This window comes from Lepeophtheirus salmonis, chromosome 6 (genome assembly GCF_016086655.4).
Source record: "Lepeophtheirus salmonis chromosome 6, UVic_Lsal_1.4, whole genome shotgun sequence".
In the NCBI taxonomy this organism is placed as follows: domain Eukaryota; kingdom Metazoa; phylum Arthropoda; class Copepoda; order Siphonostomatoida; family Caligidae; genus Lepeophtheirus; species Lepeophtheirus salmonis.
In genome coordinates this window covers 46,482,963-46,508,996 of record NC_052136.2, presented here as the reverse complement: position 1 = coordinate 46,508,996, position 26,034 = coordinate 46,482,963, and the positions used below count along the sequence as shown (strand labels likewise).

The 26,034-nt window shown below is 32.7% G+C and overlaps 1 long non-coding RNA gene across 1 annotated transcript; it reads left to right on the top strand.

Annotated features, from left to right (window-relative positions):
* The first annotated feature begins 21,257 nt into the window (after positions 1 to 21,257).
* Positions 21,258 to 25,692, top strand: LOC139905844 (uncharacterized). The gene is made up of 3 exons (XR_011780924.1): positions 21,258 to 21,371; positions 21,452 to 22,015; positions 22,331 to 25,692. It is a non-coding gene; the product is annotated as an uncharacterized lncRNA (long non-coding RNA).
* Positions 25,693 to 26,034: the final 342 nt, after the last annotated feature.

Genomic DNA, 26,034 nt, shown 5'->3' with positions numbered 1-26,034 from the left:
TAGATTTAAGTCCTATTTTAACATCTTAAGGATTTAAAAAACAAACCATGACTTTTCAACCCTTTGGAACTCTTGCATTTTTAAGTGAGTGAACCAAACGCAAGATGACACTGAGATCTTGAGTCTAGTAAACAAACAACCAAGTACGAAGGAAATTAAAACTAGTGTTGGGTGTTGGTCTGGAAGTCTTAACCTGGCCTGATACCGTAATTATTTTTAACTGATTTGGTACATTCATTGTCTGTCCGAACCAATCTCGATCACTTAATTTTTTGTTTTATGAAAATAAAAATGAAACATTTGCGATCTTTTTTTTAATAAATTGAAATGTACGATTTCAAAGTGGTCCACATTTTGCATTTCAGCTTATGATTCAAATTCCGTCTGGACCGAAAAATTGGTCCAGGTATTTTCAGGAAAAATCACTAAAGACCAAACTAAAATAAAAATCGGTCTTGGGATGAGTCTTCACAATAACTGAAATCTCATTCAAAATGAATAATAAAATCTCAACTCTTCCCAAATACCACAAATTATTGTATACAAAACCAACAAATATGACTCATACCAATATGGTTATTCATTTAAATATATTTATGGAGGACCATGACTCAGTACTTTTGATCAAGTCATTGTTCTAATAATATTAGACAATTATGACGGATGATCACTTATTACCTCCCAAAAAGTTTATTTAATAGGTATGTATGTATGTATCTCAAAACTATTACAATCGTCAAAAGAAAAATTTGGAAAAATCTCTGTGATTCTAACCAGTTGTATATAGGTGGTGAGTTAACATAAACTGAATATTGCAACAGAAATCAATAAAAAGAGAAATGTAACAAAATAAAAAATATATTATATATACAACTTAATATTTCATAGGCATATTTGTATTAAAATTTATAGGATGATTTAAGATACACAAGAATCACAAATACAATTAAGAAACTTCATTTTGTTTATAAAATTGGATTTAGCTCCACTATGGCTATTCAAATAAAATATATTAATTTCTAAGTATCCTCTGACGTTGAATTTTTACTACTTGCCACGTATTTAAAAGATGAAACAATCTTATTTGTTGGTAGAACTTGACGACAATCATTCGTTAAACAATACAAATGTAGTTATACCATCTTCAATTTTAAGAAAAAAAACCCACAATTTAGTTAGTTTTTTTCGGTTAACAAGCTACATTTATATGTATTGAATCCAATAGTCCATTGACATATATCGGTCAATTCAAGTCTCTTTATTCAAATTTCTCGAATGAGTTGAAATAACCAAGAATGTCAACAATAGATTAAATTAAAACCTTTATTTCCTATATTTGAAAATTAATTGAGCCCTAGTATTATGATTTTTTTTTCAAATAAAACCCATACCTTTGTAATTTATATTATATTTAAACTAATTTAAATATAATATAATTAGGTATGTCTTTAAAGGATGAATCAAAATAACTCATTAGTAATTAATAGAATTGGGCGAAAATATTTGTCAAAGAATACAAATGATTTAAGCCCATAGTAATTTTGGGAGATTATTCATTCTATCTTGATTTTTTGTTGATGGGCTGCCACATTAAAACAATCTTAAACAAAAATCAAGAAAAGGAAAACATCCGTATTATTTTTTTTTACTTCATTTATAGGTACACACCAATATTTAGTATTCCTATTTGGGTACATTATAGGATTTCTATTCAAATTTGTGGTATTAGTCATGATACCCAAGAGTTTTAGTTATAGTTTAAAAATTTTATTTAATTTAAGAGACTCATATTGACACTGATATGGCCTCTTTAATTTAAAATTTATCAATTGCTCTTTCTTTTATTGTGGTAATCAATTTTGGCTACTTTGAGTGCAATTTGCGACTGAAACAAAGAGTTACTAAAAATCATTGGTAGATAGAAATTGACGATATTTATTCGTTAAAGTTAACAAATATTCTTAAGCAAGACACGATTTTGAGAAATAACTTGTTCTGGATTGCTTTTGTGTTGATGAGAGCTACATATTATATATTATTACGAGTTGCTCAATGTACTGTCATACATAAGTGGGGCGTTTACATTAAAAAATGTTGAACAAAAATAAACAAAAGGAGAAACATCCAAATTAATTTTTTTCTTTGCATAAACATGCCGGGTCGTGCTAAAGTTTTGCGACTATTTTTAAAACTTAATAGATTATCAAACAATTTGACATTTTCCCTTTTATGGAGAACCCAAAGTTTTCTCTTTTTATTTATGTTAAATTCAATATATTTAAGATTGTTTTCTTTGCTTGCCACTTGAATGTCACTAAAAGTAGTTATTCCAGCCAAATATGTATCTTCCAGTGTGGGAAGTCTGGATTCTTCATTCAACAGGAACAGTCTTCTAAATATTTTTCAAATAATTTAAAGTTAGCCAATGATATTTATAGACTAACAGAAACATTTTGTGATCCTAAGGATCATCTAAAAAATAAGCTACAGCCTTATGTAGATACTACAAAGATTGTACATTCTATTTATCTCACTTCTCTACCATAAACAAAATCTTTATTACAGGGCGTAAATGTATATCTCTTGATATACATACACATATTCGGCACAATGTATATATATGTATGTCTGTGTAATTAGATTCTCCCCATATATTCATAATTGACTTTAAATTACCTATATCAAAGAATAAGAGAAGATATATTAAATTAGATGAAATATTTATTTTCTTATGCAGAGAAATCCAGAAAGATATAAAAAACAAGTCTATGTTTTCCTTCATATTGTTATGGAAGACAAAATAGTAAAAAACAACTCTAATTAGTACTCTTCACAACAACTCGTAGTAGGGCATTACTGGAGATTACGGCGTCTTCCAAAGTTTAAGACAACTTTTAAAACTTTATAAGTTTGTGTATACTTCAACAATTTGATTTTTCCCCCATCAATGATATCCCCAGCAATATTATAATAACAAGGTTATTAAAAAACGATTTTTCGTTCTTAGTGAAACTTTAATAACATAAAAGATGACCTTATTGGGATCCCAAATACAGGAATATATCGGTGGAGAATAATTGTATAACATAGTGTTAATAACTAAGGAATTCAATGAACAAAACAAATTTAAGTGACTGTATTTTTTACTTCGTGCGCTTGCACCTAATGACGCAACTTAAACGAAAATGAGGTACTTAATCAATCTTCTTTTTGTCTTACAATTTTCTTGTTGCTTAACGTTACTCTAATATCATTGGGTCCGTGTTTTTTTTTTTTTTTTTTAACGTTAAATTCAAAAAAGTTTATTATCATGTCATAGGAACAACAAAGATGAAAGATTACAAACTAGTTTGCCGCCAAAATCAGTTATTGCTCCCAAAAATGGATCAAAAGCAACAGTTAACCATGTCAAGAAGCCCTTCAATAAGGGTGAGGATCTTGGAGAAGCCCCTACGAGAGGTCGACTAATGAACTTGAAGCCAAAGCGTTTAAAGAGTAACTGGATCTCTTTATGACGGAGACGGTCAAATTCTCAAGGTCCACCGTATAAAGACGCATCTAAAAGGCTGGTGATGTATCTCTATAAGCATAAACACTACCACTCTTGACGTAAAGATGGTGAAAAAGTGAGCCCTTAGTCCAGTTCAATTTTTTTGGTGAACTCTTGGCCTTCCTAATCACCAGATCTGAATCCTGAACTGGTGACAAGTAGAGCCCGAAGTCTGAAGAATTCGATACCCAAATTTTGAGGCGTCAAAGGACTCTGTCAATTAGCAGTAGGATCCCCTGTCAGAACCCTATATCAAAAGCACACGCAGCAAATTCTAGTGCTACCTGGTAGTATGATTACTGCCTATAGTGATCATATTCAATATTAATTATCTTTAAAATCACTATTTTAAATTATATTACTAAAAGTTTTCTGTATATTAAAAGTAAACATCAATGTTTAGTTCGTTCATTTTAGTCTTTAAAAAAATCTCAACACTGTATATTACTCGATCTTGGACTTGATGTAACTTTTTTTCACTTGCAGACACTTTGCGGAACGAAGATTTTCCCAAAGATGTAATAAATATAATTGATAATAATTCATTATGCAATACCATATAATTATGATTCCCAATCATGTAACTCCAATTTTAAAAGATAAAATGTTTAATTATTTGCTACGAATTGCAATGATTAAGTTTTTATTAATTCCTTTCTTTATGAAAATGCTTTAACAGTTGACTCGAACCACTATTAGAACCCTTGTAACAAAATAACTAAATAAATTATAAAGATAAAACATGTTTAAAGGAGAGAGGGAGTCGAACAATCAAAAGACAATGTAAATTTGTTGGAGCTTCCATGTACCCGGTCAAGTCTACAAGTGTAATTACACTACACAATGAAGACAAGTCTCTGCTAAAGCAATACACGAAACATATTCACTCAAAAAGTCCAAACGATTGATTCATTATCATTGCTCAACTTTTATCTTTTAAACTTGAAATAACATGAACGGGAATAATAATTATATAGAAATGCAGCAAGAATCATAAATATGTTTATATATATAAGTCATCATTTAACAAAGTATACATTCGGCAAAGTGTCCTTTAACCAATATTTGAATGTTTTCAACCTCTCAGAGTTTTGGCCTTGTTATGATATCCATACCTTTAATTATTGGGCTTCTCTTGGTTTTGATTCCTCAAAGACTTGATCATATGCTCGTATGAACCAGTACTAGATTCCATGTCCAATTAACCTTAAACTTTGACTTCTAATACGAATCGGACTCAATGATAAAAGATTCAAATCTGAAAACGACATGAGACTTACAAACTGATTTTTGAAAATAGGATATTAATTGAATATTTACCTTCTTTTATTATTGAATTTTGATATTGATGATAACTTGAGTCGTACTTAAGCTTAATGAAACTGAGACTTCTGAATCAGCTCAGACTCGAGTGAAAAGACTTGCAATTCTACTTGTACTTGAACTACACTCAGAGCTGTAGTACTCGAGTCAGGACTATGACTGAAGTTATTTCATTTTTTAATAGAACTCGTCTTAGACACAGGACGAAATAGATTCGGACTCAAGGTTGCATTGGACTACTTATTATCTTATCATTGATATTTTGTGAGAAATATACGCTCGTTTAAATCCCAGTATTTTTTACATTCAAACCTTTACAACAAAATCAACTCAACGACTCCAAGTAAACAATTATGTTTACTTGTATTACATGTCCACTGTAATTTTTTGTCCCAGACATTCAGCGAATCATAAATTAAATATTTTTGTTTTTTGTACTCCAGTCTGAACTCGGAAAAAGTCGACCTCAAATTTACATCTCTGGCTATTAGCGTTATGTTTAATGCTAATATACTAGCTACTATGCTATAACTAAATTATTGGACGCATTATTAAAGCAACACTTCTAAGATACCGAGATAAAAAGAGAAATTTGGAGTGCCAAAATAAATATACATGTTACATCCATAAATCATAACTTGGGTTGAGAAACATAAAGAGAGAAAAAAACAAATCAAAAGGACGTAGCTCAATGAACAACGCGCTCAGTAGAAATTATTATCTTGAACTCTATGTGCGTAGCTTCTTATCTCCGCCGGTCCTAGAGAAATAAATATACTTAATGTATATGCAATTCAATGACAATTCCGAAGTAAAATGTAATACTATAATGTTTACTTATATTTAAAGAGTGTAACACCATCTTAATAATGAAAGGAACATTATATAACAAAGTAGAGTTTATGTAAAGAAAGAAAAAAACCTTGTAGTAATTCTACTTCGATGTGTTCTAGCAGCAATTTTTATACTAGATAGAAGAAACAGATAGTAATTGTGGACGTCCTCACAAAAGTCGCAACCGTAGTTATTGTTTAGACAAAAAATATTTATAATATAACATATGAAGTTTTCTGTGATAAATAATTAATAAAAAAGTAATGAGGGAGTAAGAGGTTGCAACGATTTGTCCGACATGTATTTAATTTTTTTTTTTTTTTTCACGAAGTAAATACGCACTAATGGAGAGTAAACCCGTTACAAATGTTACTCAACCACGCTGGTTGCTCATTATGCTTCCTTACGACAACATACCCAATTTTCTATTATTCAGGAATCAAAACGTTCTGCACTTTGTTTAATTGAAATTGTAAAATAGACAACAAGTGTTTAGGTTGCAGTCTGGTGCATTACTTGATTAGTCAAAAAAATCAGAAAGCTTTACAAACAGGATGATGAGGACGCACTGACGATGATATCTCGGAAGCTTTTTAGCTCAGAAGAGGCAAAAATCGTCAAAAGACCTGCTTTGTTAAGGAAAATAAACAAAAAAATGAGAATAATAAAGTCTAATCGGTTAATGCAATCGCTGATAGTATCAACGTAATGTCCCGTTCAACCGTCCATCGTATCGTAATGAATATCTACGATACTACAGCTATGCAAGTCCCAAGGGACAGCTTCTAAGTCCGTCGAACAGGGAGAACAGTTTTACCCGAAATAAGGCTTTCATCAAGCTAAAACTTGTTTGGTTCTTCTCGGATAAGATAAAATTATTTCAAATCCAAAAGCAAACTCAAGAAACAATAAATCGTTTGAAAAAAATACTTTTAACGTCCATAGGATCATAAGGGTCAAGTTCTCACAACAAGTTATAGTTCTTGCCGTTGTTAGCAGTGAAGGTCACGTTATGCCGCCTTTCATCTTCAAGCAGGTTGCCGCCAAGGCCTACATTAGTTTTATGGGCACCAAAGTCTTTCCCTGGATCCCCAGCATCATAAACAATCAACCTTGGATCTGGCAGCAAGACGAGGCACCCTGTTACACCAACAAAAGAAAACTCGATTTTTTTAAATTCTGAGAAGTACGTCCCGCAGACTCCTTACTTGCCGAAATTGAACTCTCTAGACTATTTTTATCCGGCCAATAATGAACAAGTTTTGGATGAGAAGGCCCCAGAAGCAGTGTTTTACTTTTTTTTCGGCTTACGAAAGTTTACTTATATGAAATACCCTTTACGTAAAAAAAAGATTATGAACTAACTGAAGATTAAGTGTTTATATCTTTCATGCGTGTACGCAAAACTTTTTGAATCCGAAGAAAATAAATGTAGTATGGTTATAAAAAACATTGCCGTGTAAACAGGAGTTAAGATTGATATCGATGGCCACATCACCAATAGATTGTATCTCAATATTTTATAAGTACATTTCTCATACATATAAAGTAAATACATACCATTTTTTCTACTTAAATTGAAATGGTATTTTATGTATAGTAATACAAACTACCTACGTAGGTATGTACCTAATCATACGTTCAATTAAAGAAAGAGAAACAAAGAAAAATGTATTTTTTGTACATATAAACAATATAAATAAATTAAAATACGGTAAAATACTTGGCTATAAATAAATAGTACGTTTAATTTCTTGCAAAAACAAATAAATATTAAAGATATTTATAAATAACTTTTTTCATATCAGGTATATGTATATTAGGGTGCCAATCCAGCATTAAATTTTCCTTTCTTGCAGATCGTACACCCTAAATTTGTTTATTTATTCAGAAAAAATAAGTTAAATAATACAGATTTGTTTATTTAGTTAGCCCCCTTCCACATTTCAATGTTCCTAACACAATACTATAGTACTTTTCAAATTCGGATTCAAAAAGTTACGCGTCCACACTCCACACGAGCAAGAAATCTGTTTAATTTAACCAATATTGTCTTAATTGTAGTGAGCTTAAAAATCACGCATGGGATAATGTCATTAAAAAATATTACGACTTTGAGAGAATGACCACTGGGGCCCCCTCTATACAATCAAAACCTTACAGGATCTCAAATTGTAGACACTAACAGGAAGTTGGATATTTATGAAAGAATATAATTTCTGATATAAAATTTATTATATTGGATGAGGACTCAAAAATTATAATCCTCATCGAGGCTTTTTTACCTCAGTTCTAAAACTCTGACAATTTTGAACTTGAGGCCCGTTTGAAAAAGCTGACAAAAAGCAACAATTGTATGTTTGTTTTGTGTTTGTGCTATCAAAAATGTTCGAGCAATGAATAAGAAGGCTGAAGGTGTGTGATCTCCTCTGCGCACAAGTCGATCACCTACAAAATGATATTCACAGTAGACGCCGTTATAAACAGGAGAAATGATTGATTCTTGGCTGAATCAAGAGAAAAGGTCGAGGGAACCTTCAAGACCAAACGCCCACCTCAGGTCATAGTCCTCGGCGTCATGGCGTGTGACGGCCGCAAAATTTATCCCTACTTCTTCAAGCCGATTAGAAAGTAAACATGGACGTCTACTACAACGTCTTGCCATGGTTGAAGAACAGGTTCCCCAGGGACACCTATGTATTTACTTGAGACGGTACCCCGGCACAAACGTCCAACAAGGTGCAGTATTTCTGCAGGGAGAACATTGCTGCCTTCTGCCTGCATAATTATGTTCATCATCCTCTACTTATGTGAACCCCTTAGACTTCTCTGTTTGGTGTGTCTTGGAAGGCAAGACCAACAAGATTTCTCACCCGAATGTCGATGTCCTGAAGGCCGTGACCACGGAGGAGTGAAGCATCAATCAGAATCAAGTGTGACATATAGAATAAAATATGTAAAAAAACCAACTTTGGATGTTAAAGTTTGCCATAAAAATGAATAAAAATACAAATATATAGAAGGGAAAAGAGCTTTTAAAACTTTCTAATGGCAATTTAGTCAGATGGCAAGACGTTAAAAAGGCAATAAAGTGCTCCTTATTTGTTGATGCTTAGGACTAGGTATATGAGTTAGCCCAAAAAGAGGACCGGAGCAAGACATATGGTAGTATTGATTAAAATTTACTTTTTTAAATCAGCTGCCTATGATATCATGTTATGATTAGGCTGAAATCACGCATTTTAGCTCTAAAAAAGGATAATCTTCTTAGAAGAGTAAAAATAGTTTAATTCTTTTTAGGCATTTCACTTAAAATATTGATTATATTTCACAAAGTTAGGCGGTCAACTTTATATTTTTATAAATGGCAGACGTTATAACAATAATGATTTTACAAGGAATTAACAACAACCATTTTCATTTTTCTAATCTCAAAGTGGTTATAAATTCGTACTTTTTGGCATGGGTGATGCTAGCTTTCATCATTTGGAAGGGGTTAGCCCCAAAAACTCATACATTAGAGAAATCTATTTATATAAGTAATTATAAAACGGTGTTCAATTCTTCCTGGATCCTGAACCTCATTTCAGTTTTTGTATTGGAGGAGGATCTGATTGTGTATTGCCAAACTGCACCCCACAAAAAGAAGTCCATGGGATTGAGATCCGCTCACGTTGAACACCAAACACTAGATCCAACGAAAGTTAAACAAATTTGACAGCCAGTTCCCCCCCCTTTTCTGTGCAGTGTGGCGTGGAGCATAGTGTTACTGTCACCTCCAGGCTCTTCCTGATCCTTCTTGACTCTCCAGACAAAGGTATAAAAACTATGAAATATCAACATTGTCTCGGCCGGTGCAGATTAACAAAGACACTCTGCCTTTTCTACGAATGTGGAATGAATACTTCATTAATCGATGTCAACTTTTTAACTGAAACCAAACACCTGTTACTTACCGTCAAAAACAAGAAAAACGTACTAACTGAACATGAACTCCAATTTCGTTGTTAAACAACGGCCGCATTCCAAACATACGGGGTTCGGAAGCAAAACGTGGACTGTTAATAAATGCAAATTATGTCATTAAAATAGAGGGGTTTTGCAATTTTTCCCTGCATATTCCGAATCTCCGGTTATTTCTGCATAAGTAAACAATAATAAACATTTCTCAAATCTTTCATCATGAGTGAGCAAGAAACAAAAAGGAAGAGGGGACAATCAGGAGGGCTGTGAAGGTGGACTTGCGGTTGTCTTCTTAAACAAGAACCCCACAGCACCTGTTGACGGACACTCTGGAGGAAAGGAGAGTGCAGAGGTGCCAGAAAGTTCGTGAGTCCATCAAGGCAAATGGATCCACAGTAAAAATTTCTCTGACGAGAAGATTTTCACCGTGGACCCGGTCTACAACCGTCGGAACGGCCGTTGGTTTGAGGGAGCACCAGAGGAAGTGAAGGGGTAATCTGTGCAAAGCATCCGGCCCAAACGATGGTCCCTGGGTTGTGGTGTCGGACCGCAAAAATATGCCTCCTTTCTTTTTGAAGGCTGGGGAGAAAATCGGCCAGGAGACCTACTAAAAGATTCTGAGGTTCATCATACTGCCATGGCTCAAGGCCACCTACCCAGAGGACGACTATGTGCGGACTCATGATGGTGCACCCTTGCACACATCGACAAATGCCTGAAGTTCTGCGCCGATAACTTGGCTGATTTTTAGCCCAAATACATGTGGCTATCATCATCGCCGGATTTGAACCCGTTGGACTTTGCTGTGTGGGGCACTTTGGAGAGGGAGACTAACCGGACATCTCACACGAACGTAGAATCACTGAAGGCCGCCATTATGAATGAGTGGAACAATTTGTACATCACCATAGTTCATAATTAACTCCTGCAAGGATTTCCGCCTCTGTATTGAGGCTGTGTTTGCTACTGAGGGTGCCCATATTGAGTGAACATGTTGACAAAGGTCATATTTCAAAGTTTTGTAAAAAAAACAATAATAATAATAATAGTACAATTATTGACATTTTTCTAAATTCCATTACTCAGTCCATATTTTGCTTACGAACCCTGTACAGTCCAATATTTTAGAGACAGTTTTTAATCAACTATAGGATTTGTATTCCAATTTTGGGATGAGTTAAAATACCAATACTTTTAGTGATAGTTTAGGCCCTATAATTGATTTACAAGACTCATATTTGCGACGTACCCAAAGTGTTAATAAGAAGAATCCCTGTTGATAGAAATGGACAACGATTAATCATCGAAGAAAAAAAATATCTAATCCAAAATCAGTTTTGAGAACAATTATAAAAGCTTTCTTTTTAGTTGACAGGCTACGTACATAAGTACCAAAATTGGCTGTTATTTTCTGAATAAGATCATTATATTTTGTTTACCCAAATGTACTTATATCAAATGCAGTTATAACTCAAAGGCATTTTAATATCAATTAACTTTTGTTGTTCTGCGTGAACATTCTCACACGTTTAGAATTTATTTATAAACGTGAATCATAAATAGCAGGAATCATATAAGCTGTACCTTTGCCTATGTACATACAGCTAGCGTAAAGTAGTATTCTTGCACTACTCTCAAGCAGCCATACTGGAACTTGTTTTGGCTTTTGTAGGTTGTACCTTCTAGTTTTTTTAACCAATTAATTTCTTTATAAATGGTATAATCTTAGATTTTGTTCCTCCTTGTCTGTTGGAGGGGTTTGATTTTCAACTTTTTCTCCAATTTCGATTACAGCTAGTTCAGAAAAGTCAAATAGTATGATAATTACCTTTTCAAAATTGCATTGGCCTACGAAGTGAGGCTTTAAGTCGCACATTTCGATCAAATTATGAAAAAAGGCAAAAACTCTTTACTCAGTCAATATCGATTCTATGAAGATATTTTTTAGTTATTTTTCCTTATATAATTTTGATAGACATTTTTTAACTTATAAAAAGTGTTTTTCTAAAATTGCAATTGAACAAAAAAAAAAAGTTAAAAAGTTGGTACTCCGCGTATAACATGCATCGTTTTTCTAAATTTTCAGAAAGGGAAGGTACAAAATTTCCATATGCTCCTTTGGTGGCTTAAAAAACAACAACTTTATAAACACTTCATATAGGTTAAAATAATGTATATCATAATTAATAAAAGCAAAATAATTATTCATACTGTATTTTAATCTTTATTGACGAAATAAATAGCTTTAGTCTCTTTTCATACATTGAACGGGATGTGATACCTACAAATGACTTTGTAGGAAAATGACAATTTCCATAGTTTATTTTCTTACTAAATAACAACTTTGCTGCACTAGCCGTAATCGAAATTGCACTGGATTTGATTGAAGCCAAATAGACTCAGACTTGACTCGAACCCATGATGACTTACAGTTAACTTGGAGCCATGCTTTTGTAGTCAATTTTGTCTGGGATCCAGGTGAAAACAGACTGAACAATATGAACTCAGAATTGGAGTCATTTGGCTGTAACCAGAGGGGACTTGAATCTTTCTTTGACTGGGTACCATGAGGACTCATGCTTGTCCTGAACTCGGAACTATACGAACATGGACTTGACTTGGACCCATGAAGGACTTAGATTTGAGCTAGACGCGTAAAAGTTGGATTCAAGTTATACACTATTACTTTGTTTTTATGAGTAAAATCACTTGTTTTGTTATGTATGTACGAGTAAAGGAAAAGTAGATTCCTTGGATATGTGTTCTCTAGTGGGTCAAAAATGTTTACCAATTTGTAATTTTTGATGTAAAAGGTATAAATTATAAGCTATAACTTGTACAAAATTGCAAAATGAACTCAATATATGCATAAGTGCAATTTATAATGCATTTAGTAATTACATTTATTAGGCAATGCACAAAATATGCATTAAAATCATAGCATATTTGTCATATAACCACTTCTTTCAATTTTTATTAAGATATTGACGTCATAATCAATGAAGATATAAATAAATTTGTTCAATATTATATAATGGGTCGATGACTTACTAATTTTCAATATTAGGAGTTATTCTCTTTGTAGTTACAATTGGTAGATGGTTATTATATTTTTTATGTTGTATTTTGACTTAAAAAATAAAGTTAAAATTGTTTTTGTAAAAATATTTTTTAGAAGTATAGGTTGTTATTTGTAAAGTTTCAAAATCTTATTGAGTGTAAATTAAAAAGAAAAATGTTTTTAGTAGTAACATGAAGAATATCAGTGCTTTTAAAAATTAATCCTTTGGTTGTAAAATCTAAGCCCTTTTTGTTGAGAAAAATTGCTTACTTCCTTAATTTTTCCTAATCCAAATTCATGGTAAGAAGCAAGTTGACTTACTATATGTCCTTTAGAACATAGTGATGGATGGTTACGGCACGGATTTCAGGGATGGATTTCTTTTCTAGTTGAAAATCGAACAAAATATGGGCTCTTCTTTTTAATTTACGCTAGCGGGAATTTCAATAATTTTTACAATTCTATGTAGAGAAATATTATTTTCTAATGTCGTAAATTATACACATTTTAGTTTCAAATTTTAATTAGATTCCTAATCTTAAAGGGAATGACGCAGGATTCATGTTACATTCTTGTAGGGATGGATAGTCAAAAAACTAACCAAGCTTATCCATTTAAGCAAAACGGAGATGTAATGTTCAATAGTTTTTTTTTTTTTTTTAAATATACTATTTAATAATTCATCATGTAATATTAAGACCGAGGTCATGAAGGAGGTGTCACTCTCGGATCACTACCCCATTGTTATTGATGATGATTACATCGTCAAGTTGAAAAAGCCACACGAGTCACCCACCTACACTCTAGATTTTAAATACACCAATTACCAAGCTTGTTATCCATTGACTGGGTTTCACTCTTCTCCACCCCGAATATATCCACGAACATGGTACCAGATGTCGAGATTATGTTGTCTACATTTCGTGATATACTTCACTCTCTTATTGATAAGTACGTTCCCATCAAAAAGTCTCATCATAATAAGGGCTCTCCATGGACTAATGGGAGCCTCATCTTATTAGCAAAGAAGAAAAGAAAAGCCTGGTGTCAATACAAAAAATTCCCATGTCCTCAAAATTTAGAAAAGTATAAAGCTCTCTAAAATGATGTTAAACTTCTGCTGTCTTCGAGTAGACGTAAATTTGACAATAAATTGTTAACTAAATTTTCTAAAAATAGCCTCTAGCCTGTTTTCTCTTATATAAAACACAAATGGTGGCCGCTCAATAAGGTTTTTAACAAATTGGAATTGGATGACGTTACTCGAATGACCGATGATCATAGCATTTCAAATCTTTTTTACGACTTCTTTCACTCAGTATACTCAACAGATTCTGGCACTCCCTATATTGATCAACCACTCCCAGGTAACTGTCCTCACCTATCAAAGATTTACTTTGCAGAATCAGTTGTCCTAAAAGCTATTTCCTCCCTCAATAGTTTTTTCTCGTCGGGTCCTGATGGTATTTGTGCTTTCTTCTTGAAGAAGCTTAGTAATGTTATTTACTTCCCACTTACAATGATATTCAACAAGTCGATGCAGGAGGGAGTGGTGCCGTTTGACTGGATATGCGCCAATATTATCCCAATACACAAAGAAGGAAGCCATGAGCATGTTCGTAATTACCGACCAATTTCCATCACCAGCCAGATCTCTCGACTAATGGAGAAGCTAATCAATTCTGAATTGAGAATTTTTTTGACAAAAACAATTTGATATCTCCCAGACAACATGGATTTCGAAGTAGAAGTTCTTGTGTTACAAACCTGTTATCCTTCTGGGATGATGTCGCTCGAAGTAGGGACTCCTCACCGGATACTTATGTTTTATACTTTGACTTCAGCAAGGCGTTCGACAAGGTGCTGCATGGTGCACTCGAACACAAACTATAATTAATTGGGATTGGGGGTGAACTATTTCAGTGGATTTCATCTTGGCTCAGAAATCGAGAACAGCAAGTTCTGATAAATGGGATAGGATCAGCTTGAAAAGGTGTCCCTTCCTCTGTACCTCAGGGTAGTGTCCTTAGACCTACCCTCTTCTCTGTCTATATTAATGACCTGTGTGACAACATCAAGTTCAAAATATATATGTATACTGACTCCACAAAGCTTGTTTGCCACTCAGAAGAGGTGGCCAAACATACCTCAGAGAATTTATGAGGTGGAGCGACTGATGGAGAGTTCCTGTAAACCTTGCGAAGAGCTCTTTCATGATTTTTCAGGTGGTGCTATTGATCTTGGTCATTATATACTCCATGTCTTGACTGTGGTTAAATAAAGAAATTTGTGATTATTCCATGTGTCTAGATCTCCATGACTAAATGTAAAAACATTTTAATAAATTATTTTATGGTTATCGGTATTATGATAGCAAAACAATAATTGAGTGTTTACTCGATTTTATTTTTTTAATGGACCTTTCTAATTGTTTTCAAGTCATAGGATTAAAGAAAACAAAAATCTCCGATTGACATTCAAATTTTCCGACTCTAATGTTCCATTTACCACGTACACATAAAAAGATGATTAGCAATTACTTTGTTTTTATAATGAAATTGATGTCCTTCATTAAGGGGTTATTATGATAATATAATTAGACAATCATTAATTCATATCTCAATCTGGTGAAAAAACGTTGATTTTCGTTTGTGTTTTATGGAAGTATGTTTTGTGTTCAAGTTTGTATACCCATCCCTACAAAAGGTATTTCTCTTATTTTAGTTCACTTCTTTTTAATAAGTAAAATTACCTTTTTTTTTGTTTTGTATGTGTCTGTTTCTTTGTTGAAACATATATCAAATTTTATATTGTACCTGCAATATTCTTAAAGTCTCACATTTCAATTATTTTTTTTAGTGTTGGATTCGATTCAAAATTTTCGGGTTAATTATCATTTATTAGCCAGAAGAAAAGATAAAAAAAAGTACCGAAACCCCCTTTTAGTTTGAGTAGATTCATGGTTGTACTTATATCTGTTTCCTTACCCAAGATGTTGCTTTTTAATATAATGCAGATGACGTAACAATGAAATTTTCCCTCATGCCGTATGTAACTTCGCAGAACTTACATATATTGTTAATTCAATTGAAATAGTCAATTAATGGATGATGCTGTATATTAGTTATGGAGTGATATTAAACGTTCCTAGCGGACAAAAACAGTGTTATTACAACTACTACTTTGTTCGAATATTGATCACGTGGTTTCCGTTTAGCCATTTGCTTGATAGCCTTGATGAGATGGTGTTGCCCCGATTTTGTACAAGTAAATATGGGGATATAACAATTAATCCTCATGGCCTAAAAAATATTTTGAATCCAATCTACATGTACCGTGTAAATATCCTTCTATAAAAGTGACTTTGATTCGAACACATACACTATCATATCAGGTGTTTTCTAACACGTTGTCCACTAAGCTAAGGGTCACTCGCTTTGTTGGATCAAAGTCTTTGTATTAGGAGAATATATCAATTTGTGATAAGTCGCTGTTGTTGAGAATTTCCACAAAATCTGTAATGTGGTTTATCTCCTTTTTAATACAATATAAACTCTCCTGAACAATTCAAGATTATTTCATATTTTTTTCATGTCAGTATTATAAATATTGACCGATAGAATTTCTGGCCATTTTGTCAAAAAATCATGTGTTTACATTAACCATTAATAAATATATAAAATAAAAAATACCAAACACAAAATAATTTTTTTAGCAAATAATAAATAAATTGTTAGAAATGTGCATAATTTACAATTTGATTTAAGGGTATTTCCTATAATGTTTCCTTTTCAACAAAACGTGTTTATGAGTGCATCCAAAGAATATTCTTAATCTTTTAAATAAATTATTCCACCTAAGTATATCTCATATTTTAATCGTAAACATTTAGATTACAAAAAAAAAAAATAGTTCAAATGTGGGACAAGAAATCTTGCTTGTAAATACTTTTCATGTCCACTTTTATAAATTTAAAATAATTTTTATTAATACGGGTAATATGTTATATATTACCAAACAATAGAGTACAGAGAATAATTAACTTTTTAAATTTAAATCTATTTAAAACAAACAATAATCGGAACTATGATTCATATACTTTTTTATTTCTTACTCAGTCCGAATTTATAGATAGTTAAACATTTTTTTTTTTTTTGTTATTTGTTAATTTAAATTCTTTTATGCCTTATTAACAAATCTGATTTATTGGACAGCACCACAAAATTAAAAACATATGACGAAAATTATCTCGACTGAATAAAATATGAGGTCGACTTGAGTTTTTTCGAATTTAATTTCGTTATTTAAGTAATGGAGTTCATAATTTTTCGAGTAGACAATATTTTGTTCAAATAAAGTCAATTTTTTTTTGTAAATATTTCGGGCGAGTTCAAATTATTTTTAGAGAATTGTTTGCTTTGTAATGTTCTATTTTTTTCATATTCGAGTATTATTCTAACCCAACACTATTTATTTTTAAAACTCTCCTTCTTTTTTTTTTTTTTTTAACAAACAGCTCCACATAATCGTGTACATAGAAATTACATTAATTATATTTTGTACCAGCCTATTAAGAATATCCATCAATGGACGTAATAATCATAAAATACAATCATAACAGATCAATTATAATCAACCTTAAAGATATAACGAATAGTAGGGAATATGTTAAAGGTATATTTAGTTGTTCTGGCTCTTTACTTCCAATAAAATAGGCGCAGTAAAAATATATCCAATTTACCCAATTGATGGCTTTAGTAATGTATATCTCGTGTTGTATAAGTGTAACCATTTTATACTAGATGGCGTAATAAAGATAAGATTGTGTACTAAAAAAGTATTTTGTCAGTTCTGTGATTCTTTGAGTGACCGTCAATAACGTTGATAACAGCAAGGAGAAAGTAGCCATATTTTACAGTTTTTCTTGATAAATACGAAAACGTAAGCTAGGTGGCTGAAAATGTGAGCAGTGCTTACCGTTCTCATACTGTAACAGCTGAAAAAATGAGATTGCAACACAGGAACTGCCTGAAAATGTTGTGACTGTTACACCAACAACACCTGACATTTTTAATATGCCAGAATAATAAATCTCTTCAAAGTTTTATTAGAAGCAGCTGATGATAATGCAGGTCTTATCTCAGTAGCAATATGAATAACACTTCTGCCTTCTTCTCACGTGCTTGAAAAGTCCTATCCCAACCTATTGGTCGGTGAATTACTGTTATGTATTTAACATTTAACGCAACATTGGCGACGAGGATGGGATCAGGATCACGTGACCTCCCTGCTGTGGGATCGTCGGCGAAGCTAGCCCTGTTGGAGTTGGGTAGCCCTTTTTCGTCGATGGGGAGAACGCTCGTTCGTCTGCGGAAGGCGGAGCAATATGGACTGTGCCTATGTTTTGGCCTCGTGGAGGAAGGAAGAGAACCTTGGTCACTTTCAAGAAGTGAAGTGTGTGTCCGGGTCAGGGACCACATAATTAAAAATGGATTTATGCCTACGCAATTTTGGTTCTCTACTGTTCTCCTACTCTCCCGTTCACATCATTGGTTAATGGATGTGGAACGGTCTCTCTTCTGGATCATCCAGAGTTGGATGAGGGTACATCGAGCAAGATGTCTCCCAGGGACGAGCAGGGTGCTCGGGTCCTTAAAACCTCAACAAGGGTGAATGTTATTTCTCCCAGGGACGAGCAGGGTGCTCGGGTCCTTAAAACCTCAACAAGGGTGAATGTTATTTCTCCCAGGGACGAGCAAGGTGCTCGGGTCCTTAAAACCTTTATGAGGAGTATGGTCCTCCTTTCTCCGGTGCGCGTGCTGAGAGCACGGCACGTCTATGGAGATAAAGTTTTGCAGTACAAAGAAGAATGTTTTGTCCGCGCCTGGACATGGATGGAGTGGATCTATAGGCTGCTGTTCATGGAGAGGAACCTGTTTAAGCACCGCCATGGATTTGGTGCTTGGGGGGTGATGTTATGTATTTAATATCTCCTTACATGTTTTTATCTTCTTGTATATTCGTCTATGTATTATAAGTACTGTGTTTTACGTATTATACATAGTTTCGTCTTTTGTAAATAAATTAGAGTAGAGTTAGAATACACATGATCTTATAAACTGTGTAACATTATTCCTCCACGTGAATTCTTCTCCTCGTGTCTCTCGGTCATCCTGGATCTCTTCACCTTATAAATAAGATTGTGTCTCTCCCTCGTCAAGACGCAACAATTACAAAATAGCTGAACTGTATTCTATTATACATTTTCATGTTCCAAGTCACATCTGTTCCCTAATGTTTCTGAGCCTGAGTCCAAACTCGAGTAATAGTAAGTATGCAGAGTGGGGACACAAAACTTGCAATACATTGAGTAAATTACTTAAAACGTGATTTTTTTGGGAGTCAAGAAAAGACAAATCAAAACCAATGTTTGAATGTTATATTTAGCTATATTTTTTTAATAAATATATCCTCATTCACAAGAAATAATAGGGTTGACACGACGGCAAACAGATTGAAAGCTCTTGACGATGAAAACCTTGTCCATAACGTACCAGGCTGTTATGATGGCAGCTCGAGTCTAATCCAAATTGGAATGAGACATTTTTATCTAAGATACCCTAAACTTGAAAGTCCAGGGGTATTAGGTAAAAGATGGAGAAGGGCTACATGGAGACAAGCCCGATTTCAGCCTTTATTATCACTGTAGAATGTTTGGCTCTTCTTGGGCGTATGGGCTGTAATAAACTTCTTGATATTGATACCATAGGTATCTGCAGTCTTTTAGACACCGATACTGGTGCAGAAAAGATCGCACATGCGATTTTTATAATGAAGGACATAAGTTAGAAGCAAAATGGTTTATTTAGCTGTAGCTTGGTTGTGAAATGAAATCTCATCATTATAAATAACACGATAAAATTGTTAATAAATATTAATCCAAGTTTTTAATTCTCACTTTGTATATTTAACAGGATGAATTTGTATTTTATAACATAGTTAGATTCCATACAAAATTGATTCATATACTTAATTGTTACAAATTATTTTAGAACATTGTTATTTTCTTCACCATTCATATTTTTCAAATATTTTTTAGCCTATTAAACATATTTTTATAAGTGTACGAGTTGTAACATGCTATTCTGTATGGACTATAACAAAATTATATAAAATATTGTTGAAATACAAGATTTTTTGTCTCCCAATGACAACAGTTATGTCTTCAAAAATGAAAGAGACAATTCAACTTTTAAATAGTAAAATTAGAAATTGATAGGCTTTTTTATTTGAAAAATACCATGTCGGTTTCAAATTAAGTAACATAAATCAAATAAAGGTTATTTTGGGGTTAAAATTCTTGAGTATCTCTCCCAATCCAAGAAATTTGAATATAAAGTGCTAAATGGTACTTTTATAAACCCCTAATTTTATATATAATCGACCAGCCACAACCCTAATTATTTTTTTATGCAGCTGAAGGAATTTTTTTTCTTCCCTAAAATACCTACAATATTTTTATTCCCCCTTCTTTTTTGAACCATCATTGTCATCATGGCCCATGAATAAAATATGTAATGATTAAAAATTATAATAATAGCTCTGTCTTCAACGTCAAGATGAAAAAATTGTTTAAGAGATGACTCGTACGTTTTTCCCTCTTTTTCTTTTAATAGCCCTAGCATAGAAAAACATATTTAATTGTGTATGTATCATAGACTGTTCCGTTTTTGAGTTATTATCCCATGTACATAAATACGATCTCACCCGGGAATAATAAAGTAAAATTTAAGGCTTTCAGCTCCAAAATATGATTTTATGTGTCAAAATTGTATTTGATATATTTTTAGTATTTTTTTTATCAGGCAAAAAATAATGTCTTCTTTTTTATATTTTAAGGGGTCTAAGATGTGGCGAATGGTTTGGGATTTCCCAGTTGTAACACACATACCATAACAAAATTTAATCCTTGTTTAAATTGATATATGTGGAACAAAATGGAGAAACATTCTCATTGATGATACAGAGAAATAGCAAATCGGTATTCATATTTTAGTCATATATTAGTCTAAGTCTTTATTTATACGGTTCAGTCCTGTCCAATCTTAGGACCTATCTTATCAGTCCTTTGCTTAACTGATAAATAAAGAAGAAATAAAGTTGAGTGACGTCATCACGAACCGAAATTTATTAGTTTTTGGGAATTAAATCCATGGGACTAGTTCGAAATAAGGATCGACACAACAATGATTAAGGGGAAAGTGCACATTATTTTTTTACTGGTTCATAAAATACTATCAAAAATATATATAATATATATTTTTGATTCATAGGATCATATTTGGGACGGAATAAGAGGCTTAAACAATGAACAACTTTGACACAAACCCTCATAAAAAAAAGATTAAAATGGCTTATACCACACCAAAAATAATTTGAGAGGGTCTTTACAATACCAGAGTGAGTTTTGTTGGATTTTCTTTAACCAAACGTATTTTAGAGAAGTGGTGAAATATATTATTCAAAAAACGGGGCAGTCTAAAATACATATATACACAAAATAGAGAAAGGATTGTTACAAAAGAGAGAGAGAGACTCAAGTGGAAACACCTACACATGCTTGAGTCCGTTCATACATAAGTATGTAGAATGAAATATTACTACTGTTATTGTTTAAAAAATAGAATAGTTTACATCATTCGTTTTCAAACTTTTTACAGTGTGTACCAAATCAGAAAGTATCAATATCACCACTCCAAGTTAAAGATAGGAAGGGTCTGGGAGACGGACTGAGTACAAGATGAGTAGACTTAAGTTATCCAAAAAGATGCAAGACCCCAACCTACTTCGTATACTCAAAATTTTACAGATCATAAAAAATATTCCAGGCATTTTCCGGATCTTAAAAAGCTTATAGTACTGCATAATGCTGAATCCTAGTTATAAAATGATAATATTATCTATATCGAACGTAGCATCTCTAGTGTTGTGTCGCCCCTCATTTATTTGGTGCATTCCAGGCTTAGGACCGGGTCATAAGACCGACGATCCTTTGGACTGACATTAGTGGAACTGATTATAAGAAGAAGAAATACAGTTAAGTGACGTCATCAAGGACTGAACTTTATAAGTTTTATAAAGTTGAAGACTGAATTGTATAGGACTGCAGTTGTCTTTCCTACATATGGATCAAAATAACAATATTTTGATTAGTACTTGAAGACACATCTACATATTTAATGGCGTGGTTATTCCGCATGGCGTTACCACACTCACGCAAAAAGGTACAGTGTATTTGGTTGTAGGCAAAAAAAAACTCTACTTCTTTTATTAGCTAAACTTCTAACTGATTATGGGCCTTTTTTCTGTATCTTTTTGGATGAGAGGTTGCAAGATACATAAAAGGGAACGAAATTTCACATGTTATTATAATAATAACTCAAAAATTATGTTCTAATAGTAATAACATTGGGTAATCCATTGTTTTATGCATCAGTAATCAGTCAAAATGTAATTTTAATTTGTATCCTATTTTACTTAGGTCCGAACTTTGGGTAAAATGCCCATAAAATTCAAACCAAGTACCACTCTAATTTTAGTTTCAGATCTGGATCTGAACATTTGGGTATCCAAAACTTACTCATATATTTATATGTAAAATTCCGCAACAACACGAATCATAAGAAAAGGGATCAGTCCCATCTTTACTCTAAGTGCCACTATTCATTACAAACCAAACTGAATATATAATATATTGATGCAAGTACAAAAAAATTCCCTGGAAAAATTGACATAAAGAGAAATGCCCAAAAGGAAAATTGCCCGTCATACCTCCATATAGAAACCTGGATCAACCAATTTCTTTTAAGTGGTAACTATACATAATAATTCACTTTTAAAGCAACGCAATTTATGAGTAAACCGGTTTAATATGTGGACGCTGGACTGTGTAGTTAATGAAGTTGCGTGATAATAACATACCTTGAAGTTTTTATCGACAACATGACCAAAATGGATGCAAAAAAACAAAATAAAAAAACAACAACTTGTGGTTGTAATGTCCTCCCACGGGAAATCTTATATGAATATTTTCCATAGACCCAGATAAAGCAACATGTTTGGGTTTAAAAATGAATTGTATTTTGTGAGGAACTTCATTATCCGTCATGATTCTTAAATACCCCTTTCTGTCCTACTCTTATAGACTCTGTCAATCCAGAATATCTTCTTGTCAGAAAACAAAATCATTGGTGAGTTGCTTTCATTACCTTAAGGGGACGTTTTTATATGGCGAGCCTTTTCTCTGATGTATTGTTGCAGTGGACACTTAACTACCATAGACCTCATTGAATGCCGGTTTTAGGGCAATATATGCTGAACGTTTGATGCGGGCCTCGCACAAGTTAATTATTTTACCAATAAATATTATAACCAGACAGTTACTTGAAAAAAATTAAAAGAAAAATTCTAAAAAGAGGGCATTGAAAAAAAGTAAAAGGCCTCATTTTCTATTTTCTAAAAAAATCAGATTATAAATTAAATTTAAATTCTCGAAAAGGAAAAAAGGACAAAATATATTTATCTTTGGGCCCGCTCACTCCCTGGCCTCAGTCAGTCCTTAACCCAAACAAGATAGATATTTGAACATCTAACAATTTGTTTTGCATAGAGCCCCCAATAGTTATAACATTGATGCTTTCTTGTGGCCAATTTTTTAGCAAGTAGCATCAATGTCATAAAAAAAGTTGTTTAGAAATTAGAAAACTTTCAAAAATATTCCCATATGTTGCTTCACACTATGTACTGCCATGAAGAAGAATTTCTTTGGGGGTATTGAAAGAACATTTTACTCCTTTAAATTTTTGTAATATCAGACATCAAGTTTGTGAAAGGGCATTTTCTTGTTTGAATTTTGCCAAAAGTTTAGAAGCTTTTTATAATATTTGGAAATAGACTAATTATTCAAAAATCATTCAATTATTTCATTTTGTTCCCCGTATAATTCAACATATCTAATCCACACCCTTGTTCCATGGTCAAAAATAATTTCCATTCAATATAATATCTACTTGTGAATCAAGATAAACTTTTATGTATGTATCTATTTATGTAATCATATCCATATATTTGATAGTCTTTTCATGGTTTGTTAATTCCATTCCCACCTTATGACTGTTTATTTGTTTAGTCACTAATTAAATCCATTTATGGAGTCTACATCTTTTGATCAACTACATACAAAAACCCTGTAATATATGACGCAATATCCATATTTGTATTATTTTATATAAAATGGTGAAGGGTTTCGTGATTTTTGAAATGGTGATGGAAGAAGGAACCAAAGCTACAATTTGCGTTAAAAAATGTTACTGTGCCAATTGGAGCTCTAGAAAATCCTTATTAGTTGCAATCGATGTTGGGCTATAGTATATAAATTGTTTTGGAAGTTATCATCTTTCAAACATTGTATTATTGGTTTCGATGCTTCAAAAGCCACAACAATAGAGGCAAAAAGTCAACGGATTAAAGATCTTCTCTTCTCTGTTATGGAGGTTGCTTATATGGTGAATTGCTCTATTGAGCTTTTCGATAATCTGTAGGGGATAGATTGCTGTTGGCAATAACACTCAGTCACTGATCAAAAGGTCACAACGAATCAATCTTTGTACAAGGTAAACTTACATCAAAACTTATGTTTTTTTTTGTTTAGCAAGACCTGCAAAATGCCTGACCATAGTGTTGATTCCGTGAAGGGCTCTGTTAAGATGGAGTGGGCTGATATGTTCAATGACTACGACATCAATGTGAATAAGGCCTTCAGGGCCAGACTGTTGGGCATGGTTCCCAATGAGAATATTTTTAGAAATAACCGTTGATATTAAAAATTATAATAAAAAATACTCCTAATTCACTTGTTGTTCTGGATGAAGCTGATCAAAAACTGATCAATTTACCTACACACACTATGTATATGAACTGTTTAAAGTCCGGTACAACTTGGATGCATATGCACGGCGCTAGTATCGAAGAAAAACTCGTTAGGTTTTAATTGATAATTATTACTACAAACAAAATGAAATAAGAAAAATCCAAGCTGGATTGCATAGTTTATATCACAAAAAAATTAAGCCACAGATTCATTTAAATTTTTTGAGATAAATTCAACTTCCTCTTTGTGTTTTAAGCTGGAGATTCTGTCAGATTTTGACTGGATAGAGGGCACCTTGTTGCAATTTCTGTACATCAAACAGTCCCTATGACTAGTGGTGAAACGATGACTTGACCACTGCAGGAATACTTTTTTTACAATAGAGGTGTTGAAGTTGCCTTGAATATTAGTCTGAAACTAACTTAAAAATATAAATTCCCCCCCCCCCTTTTATCGAATTATCCAAAGAGTATTATTATACGAGGGGAATAAAAAGTTGCAAACGTCATGTGGAAAAATATGATTGTAACATCATCTGAGTAACTAATGTTACCAAATATATGAGTTTTTAAGCGCCATTGAATAGACAAACTTTGAGAAAGAAATACAACAGATAACTACCCAAGAACTAATTCGTGTTACTCACCACTTTTTGTGAGCATACTCCCATGTAGATACTCCTTACATATATGTTCTCACCTCAAGAATGAAAAGATGATAATAACAGCTTGAGAAAAAAAAAATGATGTTTTGAACTTTAGTATCTTGATCCCTACCTAGCTGAGGCTTTGATACACACCCTCGAACTACTTGAAAAACATCTGCAAGATTTAATTAATATGACTACATTGTTATTTCTTATTTTGATCTAAGATGGATATGGTAACATCAAAGATACAGTCCACCTTGTATATACGCTCGTTACTACATGGAAAACGCCTGCAATATTTCATAAATATGACTACGTTGTTATTTCTTAGATAAAAAATTATTGTTTTTCATTGCAATATACATTCATACATACAGAGAAAATTTGCTTTATTAAAATAGATATTCATGTATTTGCTGTTATGATATTTTTTCATTTTGAAGGCAAAAAGCTAATGTTAATCACAAACATTACATACGTATAACCAAGGACATATCATTAAGTACAAATAGTAAAACTGAGTGAGTGAGTATGTTAAAAAAACAAGAAGAAAAGATAACAAAAAGAGATAAAGATATATCAATTCATCATTTTAATTCAGATAAATAGGACTATGTCGTAATTGTGATGTATTCGGTACGTTTATGCAGTCCCTTCTGAATGTACCTATATATTATCATTTGAAAATTAAGAAAAAAAATGGAGAATATACAGGGTTGGGAAGC